This window comes from Pelobates fuscus, chromosome 6 (genome assembly GCF_036172605.1).
Source record: "Pelobates fuscus isolate aPelFus1 chromosome 6, aPelFus1.pri, whole genome shotgun sequence".
Taxonomy (NCBI): domain Eukaryota; kingdom Metazoa; phylum Chordata; class Amphibia; order Anura; family Pelobatidae; genus Pelobates; species Pelobates fuscus.
Genome location: NC_086322.1, coordinates 308,347,254 through 308,361,104, shown reverse-complemented (window position 1 = coordinate 308,361,104; position 13,851 = coordinate 308,347,254).

Sequence of the window (13,851 nt, the reverse complement as noted above, 5' to 3'; positions counted from 1 at the left end):
TTCATATATTTAAAAAATAGACTCCAAAAGTTCAGATTCCTCTCCCAATGTTCTAATCCCTCAAATTGATGATGATTTTAAACTAAAAAAATGGAATATATATCAATATAATTAAGAATAATAAAAAATGGATATAGGAAAAAATATTAAAAGTTAATTTATAATATTAAAAATATTAAAAATAATTATATCAAATCTAAGAATATCCATTCATAAAAAATGGCATAGTTCAAAATCATCATTTAAACCGAAAGGCTGCATGGTGTTTAAGTGAAAAATCCATCTCATCTCTGTTTGCCCTATTTGTTTTATCGGATCGCCGCCTCTCCAGTTTCCAACTATTTTCTGTATTCCTGTGAATTCCATTAGGTGAGGATTTTTATTGTGACAGTTCTTAAAATGTAGGGACACACTATGTTTCAGGAACCCGTTTTTAATGTTCCTTATATGCTCCTGGATCCTGGTATTCAGGCTTCTGGTGGTTCTACCTACATACATTAATCCGCACGGACAAGTAATCATATAAATTACTTTAGTTGTGTGATAGGTGATTACTTGTTTAATTTTAAATTTTCTATCTTTCTCCTGTGTACTTTGGAATTCCCTAACTACTCTTTTACCATTATTGGAGCCCCTACATGCTCCACACATACCACATCCACAAAAACCGTTTTTTTCTTTAAAGAACTGATTCGTTAATTTCCTCACTGGTATGTGATTTTTCGTTAGGCTACTTTTTAAATTTGGTACCCCCATATACACTATATCGGGTCTCACTGGAAGGATTGAATTCAATATAGGGTCATTCTTTAGGATTGGCCAATATTTTCGGACGATTTTTTCAAAACGCCAACTATTATGGTTGAAATCACAAATTAGTTTCACGTTTTCTGATTTCGTATTGTCCCTGGTCCCTTTATAGTCTAATAGTTCTGTTCTATCTTTGCATGTCACTTCTGTGAGGGCTTTGTTTAAAAGGTCATTTTTATATCCTTTCTCTTTAAAATCGTTAATGATTTTCTCTGATTGCTCTACAAATTTATGTTGATCCGTACAGTTCCTCTTAACTCTGAGTAATTGTGCCTTAGGGGCGTTTAGCAGCCAGGGGGAGAAATGGCAACTGCTTTCCCCTATATAGCTGTTAACGTCCACCTTTTTAAAGTGCGTGCAGGTCTTTAATATGTTTTGTTCCACATAAATGTTAAGATCCAGAAACTCCACAGAATCTTTACTGAAGTTACTTGTGAGCTTGATGCCCCATTCATTTGTGTTGAGATGATTTAAAAACTGAATCAATGATGTCTCATCTCCATCCCAGATGAAGAATATGTCGTCAATATAGCGGCGGTAGGACACGAGATTCGCATCCCATCTATGGTCCTTATAGATATACTCCTCTTCCCAATGCGCCATAAACAGTTTCGCATAGCTGGGTGCGAATCTCGTGCCCATCGCCGTACCGCAAATTTGTAGAAAGAACTGGTCACCATACCAAAAATAATTATTTGTTAAAATCCAATTTATCCCTTCTGTTATAAAATCTATTTGCTCCTGTGGAAATTTTTTAGAAAGTTCCAAAAAGTGCCTCGTTGCTTCACAACCCTTTCCATGGGAGATTATTGTATATAATGAGTTGACATCTGCAGTTACAAGATAATAATTTTCCTTCCATTCTATATTCTTAATTATTTGCAATACACTGATGGTGTCTTTGAGGTAACGGGGGCAATTACAGACAATGGGCTGCAGACACCTGTCAATGTACTGTGATAATTTGCTGGAAATTGACCCTATTCCGGAAACTATTGGTCTTCCTGGAGGTCTATCTTTGTTCTTATGAATTTTTGGCAAATAGTAGAATACGGGAATTTTAGGATGTTGTACATCCAAGAATTTGTATTCCTTATGGTTCAGAACCTCCATGCTTTTGCCTTTTTCAATTAATTTGCCATAGCTAAGTTTAATTTCCTTAGTGGGATCTGTTTTTAGAATGCGGTATGTACATTCGTCACTCAATAATCTTTGTGCCTCCTCTTTATAATGGTTTATATTGAGAATAACAATCCCCCCACCCTTATCGGCTGGTTTAATTACCACAGATTCATCTTCTCTTAGTTGTTTCAGGGCCTGTCTTTCATGGATATTTAGATTATATTTGCAGACTTTAGGTTTCTCTATTTTGTTTATATCGCTCATTACCATTTTTTTCGAATGTCGTCATTTCTTCGGAAATATAGTAACGAGGAAAAAAAGAGGAATTTTCTTTCAAATCAGTGTGAATAACATCTGATTCACAATTTACCACAGGATTAGCATTCATAGGATGTTTTAGAAAGAATTTTTTCAAACAGAGTTTACGCTTAAATCTGTTCAAGTCTAGGTATACGCTAAACCTGTCTATTGGTTTCGTTGGGGCGAACTTTAGACCCTTAGTTAGTAAGTTGATTTGGTTCTTAGTTAGTTCCTTTTGGGAAAGATTGAAGATTCCATTTTGTTTGGGTATCTTTCTCTCTTTTCTTTTTTGTAAAAATGTTCCTCCTCTAGCTCCCCTTCTTCTATACTGCGTCTCCGTTTGTTTGGAGATGTCCTGGGGAGTGAGGCTTCTTTGTACCTCTCTCTTGCCTGTCTGTGCCAAAAATCCTCCTCTACTCGGGGTGTGGAGAGAATCTGGAACCTATTCTGTATTGGGGCTTCAGCTTTATTCATAAGGTGTTTAGACGTATGTACTTGTCTATCATTTGTGGTTTTCGGGCTGCCTCTAGATGGTCCTTTCCTGCCTCCTATTGGGGATCTAAATTGTTTCCTTCTGACCACCTGTTCCCATCTGCCCTCATTGTGTGCAGGTGGGTCATGGATCTTTGGTGGCGACCTTTCCCTCTGGTGGCGTTCTCTACTGCTCCTACGAATAGGAGTCCTCCTCATTTGTTCTCTCCCCCTCCTCCTTTCATTTCCATAAAAGTCTAATTTATTGTTCCTATTTGTCTCTTTTCTATTATCCTGTCTCCCATATGTATACGATGGTTCCTTCCCCTTTGCATACGTCCTAACCTGATTCGTTGCGTAATCCCTTTTATCACGTAAATATTTCCTTTTTTTGATTTCTATAACACTTTTTTCATTCTTTTCCAAATGAATTTGTATCTCATTCATAGCATTGGTATACTCTTCTTTCGTCATATTTTCTAACAGAAAATCTTTTATCTCAATTATTTCTGAATCTATTTTTGGTAGGGAGTTATTTCTTCTCCTAATAATTAAATTCATCATACCAAAGGAGAAACTCTCCAAGAGGTCCACATAGCAATCTCTACACTACCCTAACACTACACTGCATAGTTATATCTACACTATTCTAACACTACACTACACAGCACAATACACCACATAGCAATCTCTACACTACCCTAACACTACACTGCATAGTAGTGATATCTACACTATCCTAACACTACACTACACAGCACAATACACCACATAGCAATCTCTACACTACCCTAACACTACACTGCATAGTAGTGATATCTACACTATTCTAACACTACACTACACAGCACAATACACCACATAGCAATCTCTACACTACCCTAACACTACACTGCATAGTAGTGATATCTACACTATTCTAACACTACACTACACAGCACAAAACACTACATAGCAATCTCTACACTACCCTAACACTACACAGTATTATCTACATTACCCTAACACTACACAACCCAATACACTACATAGTATTATCTACGCTACCCTAATACTACACAGCACAATACACTACATAGTATTATCTACACTACCCTAACACTACATAGCCCAATACACTACATAGTAATCTATACACTACACAGTAATATAGTAATATAGTATTATCTGCACTACTCTAACACTGCATAGTAACCTTTACACTATCCTAACACTACACTACACAGCACAGTACACTACATAGTATTATCTGCACTACCCTAACACTACACAGCCCAATACACTACATGGTATTATCTGCACTACCCTAACACTACACAGCCCAATACACTACATAGTATTATCTACACTACCCTAACACTACACAGTCCAATACACTACATAGTAATATATACACTACACAGTAATATCTACACTACCCTAACAATACACTACACAGCACAATACACTACATAGTATTATCTACACTACCCTAGCACTACACAGCCCAATACACTACATAGTAATCTATACACTACACAGTAATATCTACACGACCCTAACACTACACTACACAGCACAGTACACTACATAGTATTATCTGCACTACTCTAACACTGCATAGTAACCTTTACACTATCCTAACACTACACTACTTAGCACAGTACACTACATAGTATTATCTGCACTACCCTAACTTTACACTACACATTACACACATTTACACTAAAATAGCAGAACCTCCTAACATAGGAATACTCCTATTACTACAACTAAAACCACTAACCACTACTAACGCCAGATAGCCAGAAGTTTCAAAGCAGCATCAGCTCATCACTCTCAGCCAATGAGATATAGTTGTTCTATTCCCACACCAGTTATATGCGAGGGTTGTAGGTTACAGTAAAAATAAATGTCCAATCCAATGACCTGCAGTTGATTGAGTAAATGACCTCTATAATTTAGATTTGCCCTGCTCATCTCCCCCCTCCCCCCCAGTCTCACCCATTTTTATGTACAGTTGGGTCCGGTCTTATTTTGAAGAAGTTTGATGTAGTGTTTGCTCCATTCCTTATCCATCATCCGTCACCTCGATGTTCACCATCTTTACTCCACGCACTGCATGGGAGTTTATCTAGAGGGGCATAAAAGGAAAGTTATCACGTGATTAAATACAGAGCACAACGAGTCCAAGCGTTAATAACAGAAAGTTAAAATAAGTTCACTTTATTAAACTACTGAACACTTTGAAAGCCCATTAACACAATCAATAGACAACTATTGTACAGCACACAATGAGGAACATGCCAATCTCTAATGACAGGAACATGTCCTGAACGAACCTGCATCTATTCTGAAACGGATTGAAGTTTCATGTAACTGACCCCCACGTATAGAACTTTAACAGGTTCCAACCGCAAACTCCAACACCGAAACGGAGGAGCAATTTAGTAGATTTTAGCAATTGGTTTAATTTTGTGCCCTTTTGATTCATGTGAATTATTTTCCCAGATCGTCTTCATGGATTAAATTAGTTGAAACTGAAACTCCCTATGAACAAATTTCGGACCACCCGCATCGATATGTTGCCTGAACTGAATTGCATCTAATAATTAGCTGTGCCATATAATCTGCTGTAGAATCTTTTCAGGGCTCAGTTAGTTTAGGGTCTATCAGTCAAATCATTTATGTTATTTACTAAACACCAAATTTTAGGGAATTAAATGCAAATTGCTAGATTTAGACCAAAGTAGAAAAGGCAGTGTTTTTATCGTTGTATAGTAACACTTGTTTTGACTGCCACTCAAGTGGCCACTAGAGGTGCTTCCTAATCCAGTGCACAATGGGCCCCACCTGCACGGAGTTGCTGAAGGCTCCCCATAGAGATGTATTGATTCAATGCATCTCACTGAGAAGATGCTGATGATCTCAGTCTTGGAGGCTAAGCCAGGCGCGGTTGAATGACGATTGACTCTTGAGTTTGGTGTAGATGCGAAATGTTACAAAAACTCAATAGGATCTCTATGATGGTTGAATCCAATAAAATCACCCTTGTGGCTTGAAAGAGTGGAAAATCTGAAATTACATTCAGATTTTGTTTGTCTCGTGATTCGGAGATCCATCCTGTAGCACTAGAAGAAGGGGATAATTGAGGTGGAGGGGAAAATAAGCAGCATAGTTTGCCATGATGGACAATAGGTCTGCATCTTCTGTCTATTAAAGAGATACACAAAAAGATAATTGATGTGAAAAAGGTGATTAATGAATAGGTGATAGACACAGGTCAAGTGACCAATAGATGGAAAAAAATTAGGAGCAGTAAAAAAAATACGCACATATCCAAGCAGGATTTTTACAGACATTTTGAATTCTGCTAGAGAGGGAAACAGACCAGCAGTGACACAACGTGGGCTACCATTGCTGTGAAAAGAGAGGTACTTTACCTGGGCAATATCATCAATCTGACTAACCTACAGAAAACATAGGAAAACTGTAATACAAAGAATCCTAGAGGGGATCATACCACCAAAGCTGAACATATAGAGCGGATGGAATGGTTTTGGAAAGTGTAAGTTAGGCTATTTAATTACCACCTCCTACTTACTCATTTAGAGAGCACTGTTTTGCACTTTTTTTGTATGGTATTTATGCCAACCATTCTGTAAGTGAGGACGACAGCTGATATTCCTGTATATTCCAGAATTGGGGATCAATACCACTGCAAGCTATTTTAACCAGAGCTGGTCGTTGTCAGGGTGGCGGTCCGGTGCCCGGGACCCAGACACTGTCCGGGCGGCGGTGCAGGACCCAGTATGCCTGATGTTCAGAGAAGGAGTCACAGCGTGGAGGTGGATTAGCAGGGTCTGGTGCAGGGTAACCGCACGCCCCCTGGTGTTGAGCACCAGCGTTTGTGCAGCCACATACCAAGACCCTGAATCAGCTTATGCGGGTACCAGGAACTAAGAGCTTGGAAATTAGCAGACCTCCCAGGAGCTGAATAGGGAGGCTCTGCAGCAAGATTGTATCCAGTACTAGAAACAAGGCAAGACTAGAGATAGGCACCAAACATGAAAACAAGACAGAACTAATAGAACCCAGAACCAGAGAAGGATAGTAAGCTAAACCCAGAACATATACACAAGACATGAGGAAAACATGAACATAACATGGGCATGACTGGACAGGACTCTACATGGACTGGGTATACAAACTAAAGCAAGACATGATAACATAGGCAAAACAAGAGGAGAAATAACTAAGTACTACATATGGAAATCATGGGGGTTTAGTCACACTATATGATCATACATTGCATAAACCTGCCAACAACACCAATGTACCCCATATCTGGCAAGTCCTACACTGCCTAAAGTATGCTAAAACATCCTAAGACATATTACCTGCAAGAAAAGGCAGAAGCCGTGAGGAGCTGCCTGCAGGACACTGAAACAGAGTGAATGATGGAAAACAAACGGGTGTGGCAACATAAAACAAACATTTAAATGAAACCTGGAGACTGGGAATCCCAGGGATGGATTACAGGAATAAACCCAGAAATCCCAGCATAAAGAAAACCAGACCTAGAATAGAAAACCAAAAACCAAGAAAAACTAAGCAAGAATTGTAACAAGAGTACTGGATACTAGAAGCCATGGCCAGACATCTCCACAAAACAGAGCAGGACGTGACAGTCGTAGCTCTATTCCATGTGAGTTTCATACCATACTTTTAGTGTTGTGCGTGTCTCATTTTTAGACTCACCGCTCCAGTGGACTCTCTTTTGCCTTCTGTTTTGTTCCATGTATACTTACCAATCTGAACAACTGTGAGAAGTCATATCCAATCCTACCCTTCGAGGAAACGAGCATCTTCACTAAAAGGACTCTTTTTGCTTTAAGTATATCATTTTTCTTTTTGTTTTTTATTGTGTGCTATTTTAGCTATATTTTATTGATCTTATTTTAACTTTGTTTGTACCATTTTTAGCAGATATTTTTACTTGTATTATTGGCTTATTATGCACTACCTTTTCCTCTATTTGTTACCTTTGCTGTTGCCTACGTGGGAGTGTTAGCCGATGTCATGTGTCATTGATCCCAATGTGAAACTGGTGAGGTTTACAGCAACTTTGACTCATATCTCTTTTCTAAGATTGTAATAGAATTCTAGAACCTTCCAGGGAATAACAAAAAATAAAACCAAACTTTACCTGGTAAAAAACAAATAAAGAAAAGTGTGGACTAATCAACTTTAACGAGACAAAATGTTTTACTTTGCACAAGTCTAGTTAATGCCACAAGACGCCATTGTGTAAAAATATTTCTCATATATACATATCAGGTAGTTTTACCATACAGGGCTTTGTAGGTTACTAGTACAACATATTGTCCTCAGAACACTTACATCAACCTATCTAACCATCTAGTTTCCATGGATTTCCAAATGTAAACACATGATTGAGACTTACTATGTTTATCTAACATTTCCCTGTGTATGAGAATAGATGGCCATTTTTTTTTTTTTTTTGTATTTTGGCGGGAATTACAGAGATAAGTAAAAGCTGATCATTTTTTTGCAAATTTCTCTTTTGTTAAAAACGTTTCACTAATTACTGTCTTCAAGCTCATGTAGCATATAATATAATTCACCACCTCCTATACACCTAAAATGAATATGTCCTGGGAGAGAATAATGGAAATACTCTCCTATGACGGGAAATAAATGCAAAGGGTTAGGTGAAAGAGGAGATATTTAGTGATGGAACCAAGTCATTCTAAAGTAGGTCAGAGGTTTATAGTCTGTTCTGAAATATAGAGACATTTTGTCATGGATTAAGTACAAAAAATGGTTGACACACTCAACTAGCTTCTTGCAAGGGCGTTGAAGTTGAGAATAGGTTCAGGAATGGAGAAAGGTGAAATGTTTATATGAACCAGAATATCCGATGCTTGTATAATGCTTTCTCTTCTGGAACACAATGGACCGCAAATCAATCTTTGTGAACCACCAACATTCTAAGACTAATGCACTCTGTTTGAATGAAGATATTGAAAATAAATATCTGGCTCTTTAATATTCCTTTGAGGCCTGGTTATACAACTGCTGCTCTAACAAACCCCAGAGCCCTTTCATGGATCTGAGAGTATATCTGCAATGCATAGTACGAATTATACAAAGGGATCTAACGCGATTCTAGACTAGGGAGAGCACAACTCATCAAGAATGCTACAATCATTGACATTCAACTCAATGTAATACATTGTGTGCATTAGAATTTAGATGTGTTAGGATATAATACGCTCTTTTGATATGACCATTTCAAAGAAAGTAGGATTTGAAACATTTGATACTATGAGTAAAACACCTAATAGATTTGAGGACAAATTATTTGAATGGGTTATTACTTCATCAGGACGGGATATTGTAGCGGTACTTACCCTTTCCAGGGGCCGGCCAGGGTCGGGGCCGGGGAACAGGAAGGCGGGCAGTGACCGCGAGAAGCGGTCACGTGTCCCGCCTGACTCTAAGAGCGCGCCGCGGGTCTCGGGCGCGCTCTTAAAGGGACACTGGGAGCCTAAATTGGAAACAGCCTCCCATTGGTCCCTGTCATGCCACACTCCCCATACACTTACCTTTTGGGGGCGTGGAGATGACGGGGACCAATCAAAATAGTTGTTTAGTTATTTATACTCACCTCTTTCCCTTAGTTCCTTGCCCTATCGTGGTTTCTGTTTCAGTTCCCTTTAGCGCTTGTTGTATTCAGTTGTGTTCCTCCGTACTTGACCTTGGCTTCGTATTCTGACTACGTTATTTCTTTATCCTTATCTGTTCTGTTTGCTGGCTTGCTGTTTATTGTGTACCAGACCCCGGCTAGTCCTAGTTTACGCTGTCCCTTTGTGCCCTTGACCTCGGATCGTTCCTGACTCTGTACTTCTCCTATATACGTCGAGTCCGGCCACTCTAAGGTCCGGTAGACGTATCGCCCCTCTGTGTTGTCTTCTGTTTAGCTGAATCCTGCGTGTTGGGGTATATTTTCGTTACAGATATGCAGTCATTTTAATTAGACTCATGTTTTTTAGAAATATAGACCACTGATCCAAAGCATTTCAATCCATCTGAGACCAATTTCCACATCCTGCTCCATCAGTTTCTAGGCTCTGTTGCTACAAAGGATTGAGCCCTCTATGACATTACACCTCTAGTATGTCAATAAGCCACTCAACCTCAAGTTAATTATGTGGATTCAGCGTCCCTACTTTGCAATCGGCATAGAAAGGTCAATGGTAGCCTCCTGTTTCTGTTTTGTTGAATTATTTACGTTCAGTGCTTTATGTGCCATAAAACACAGCATTTTAAATTTTTTTATAAATACTTAAAGGGGCAAATCCAATTTAGTAAAGCAAGTTTTTGTTTGCTTCACTGAGCAAACTTTCGAGGTTTTATTCAACTTTTTAAATCTGACTTAAATCAGTTCTATTATATTGTTTACATAACAACTTCTGAATTAAATCTGACTTCATGTTACAAATGAATTTCTTATTAGAAAATTAGTCCCACTAAATGTAATTTCTAAAGGTAAAAAGTGATAACTTTATCTTAATTCCCTTCTTCCTCAATGCCCAGAAAAAAAAAGACTCAAAATGTTAATTAACTTCAGGTTACTTCAGCCTCATTGTCTCACAACGTGTTTGCCTTTTTACTATTTTCTGGCTGTTTACTGATCTCAGCCTCGTTAAAATTCTGATTTTGAAAAGAGGAAGAGATAACCATAAAAACAGTATGGCTAAAATTGTACGTACATAATCAGAGTTCTAAGTTAAAACTGGACACGTACAAAAAATAAATGAATTAGCTTGTGCTAAAACAGAAATATGACTGAACTGCTTTAACACCAATCTTTCCTGGGTAATATATCAATTCAAACCTATATACTGTGGACAATATTTAAATTTCCTTATGCTACTTAATCTTATTGTAAGTGTTTACATAGAAGTTACGCAATTTAATGATTACTAAGAAGATTCCTTAAAACTGGCACATTTTTATGCATATTTACAGTTTTCATGTGTTTTATTTCTTTTTGTTAGATATTTTTATCCGTCCTTAACAATGAGATCTCATGGTCACTCTGTGCGGTGTTTATTGATTGTTTTATCATTTGAAGTGAATTATCAATAAGAATGCATCAACGTAACTCATTTTACAGATTTTCATGTTTAGTGCACATAGAGGAAGACCTCTCACTTTTGGAGAAATTGTGAAGTTTAAAAGCTCACTTTGCAAGAAGCTAAACTTGTTGAAAAAAAATATAATTTTTTTATACCTATGAGAAAAAAAAACAAAAAAAACACAAAAACAAATCAGCAAGTCAGGAGAAAATAGGGAGAGTAGGGAAAATAGAGGGACTGGAGGAGCAGTTTTTCTTACGTATTGCAGACTGAAGCACTTATTCATAAGTAATTTATATATCTGGCAAAGAGAAAGGGCTTGCCAATTGATTTTTTCCCCCATCCTTACTAATAATAGTGTTATTCTTGTGTCTGTCTGATAAACGATGCTTGTCATAAACCTTTTGATGCCAACAATGATATAAGAGTGACTATGAGACTGCTGATAATGATGATAACAAATGTTAGTCAAAGTTGAAGTCAATATCATTTGTCGCCATTTGTCATGGTTAATTGACTTTACATACCGCATGATGTACTTGGTGTAAACTGAACATAGAGACAGACTGTTAGGAATCTTACCTGATGTGGAGTCCGGTATGCAGAGATATATGCTCACCCTTGCAAATAAACACAGACCAAGGTGACCAGATAAGAAGCCACCTGGCCTGTGAGTCTGTGCATGGGGGCTGTGCAGGGATATAACTCCAAGTCACAGTACAGGCAAAGACACAAGTAGGAGAGTCGTTGAGGAGAAGCCAAAGTCAGAGGATGCCAGAGGTCAGGATAAACAAGGGTAAGCCAAAGTCAGAGGATGCCAGAGGTCAGGATAAACGAGGATAAGCCAAGGTCAGAGGATGCCAGAGGGCAGGATAAACAAGGGTAAGCCAAAGTCAGAGGATGCCAGAGGTCAGGATAAACAAGGATAAGTCAAAGTCAGAGGATGCCAGAGGTCAGGATAAACGAGGGTAAGCTAAGGTCAGAGGATGCCAGAGGTCAGGATAAATTAGGGTAAACCAAGGTCTGAGGATGCCAGAGGTCAGGATAAATGAAGATAAGCCAAGGTCAGGAGCCGTCTGGAGAACACTGGATCAAGAACACAAATACAGGAACCAGAGTCAATGAACTGACACTGCCCTCAGAGAGAGGCAGTGTTTTATACCTGGCTGATTAGGCAACTGCTTCAGGTGGACTGAGATAGACACCCCCTTGTGCTGGAGACAGAGCCAGGTAGAACAGGGCTAGAAATACTCAGATGAATAGGAGCTGCTGTGGCTTACAGGTAGTAAAGCAGGCCCAGGACAGCGAAGTACCCAGGTGCAAATCCCCTGTTAGGCACTTCTGGGGCGACCATGTCTGGCTGTCTGGATAGAACTGTGACACAGATGTCCTCAGTAGAGTAATATATGTATGTACACACACTAACAAATCCACACACACATATTATTATTATTATTGCCATTTATATAGCGCCAACAGATTCCGTAGCGCTTTACAATATTATGAGAGGGGGTTTAACTATAAATAGGACAATTACAAATAAACTTACAGGAACAATAGGTTGAAGAGGACCCTGCTCAATCGAGCTTACATTCTATAGGAGGTGGGGTGTAAAACACATTAGGACAGGCATTTGCAGTCAAATAAGGTGGGCTGCCCTTTAGGAGAGGGCAAGAGACAGGTATGTGAGGTAAGGGTTAGTCTTGGAGGCCATAAGCTTTCCTAAAGAGATGGGTTTAAAGGCACTTCTTAAAAGATGCAAGACTAGGGGAGAGTCTGATGGCGGTAGGCAGGCTATTCCATAGGAAGGGAGCCGCCCGCGAGAAGTCCTGCAAGCGTGAGTTGGCCGTACGGGTGCGGACAACGGACAGGAGGTGGTCACGGGCAGAGCGGAGAGACCGAGAAGGGACATACCTATGGATCTGTGAGGAGATATAAGAGGGGCTAGAGTTGTTCAGTGCTTTATAGGTGTGAGTTAGTACCTTGAATTGACTCCTATAGCATATAGGAAGCCAATGTAAGGACTGGCAGAGGGGTGAGGTGTGAGAGAAACGACTAGAGAGGAAAATCAGTCTGGCAGCAGCGTTCATTACAAAAGCGGTGCAGTATGGCTTTTGGGAAGACCAATCAGGAGAGGGTTACAATAATCCATGCGGGAAATTGCTAGAGCATGGACAAGCTCCTTGGTAGCATCGTGTGTACGAAAGGGGCGGATGCGGGCTATGTTTTTAAGATGGAATCTACAGGATTTGGCAACATGCTGGATGTGAGGCTCAAAGGTGAGGCCAGAATCAAGTATGACGCCAAGACAGCGTGCTTGCAAGGATGGACTGATGTGGGTACCACAAACTTGAAGGGAGAGCTATGTGTTAATTAATAATGATATCAAATTATTGATTAAGGAATGTTTAGATTCCACGCATGTCATTTGAAGGAGATTATATTATAACAACACATATTTTAACTTCCATGCAAGAACAAACTTTTCTCTGCCAGGAGACCCATCTCAATGGCCATGTTGACTGCTGAGTAAAAATCATTTAGACCAAAAAGAGGGAATATATATTTAAAACGGGAAAAAGGGAATTTTTCCAACCTCTGGTTTTTCCATCTTTTCTAGTTAGAATATCTAGCGTTCACTACACAGCAATATGTTGTTTAGTAAAAACTACACTGGAATCATGTCTATCTTATAACTTTTCTCATTATTTTTTACAGAGCACTCCTGCTTTATTCTCTGACCCTTTATGGTAAAACGGAGATGAGATAATAATTCATCTGGAGAATTTTTCTAATTCAGCTTTTGTCTCAAAATGTAAAATTTTCCTTCTCAGATCTCCAGAATTACCAGTTTATTCATACAAAAAATGACTGCCAAATATGTATCTTCTAAATTCTCGATCCATTTGTAAAGCAGTGCATTCGAGGACTTGCTAAGGATGGCTGCTGTAGGACATCGAAATATTTGACTTCTGGATCACAATACAAGAGTCTTGATTCA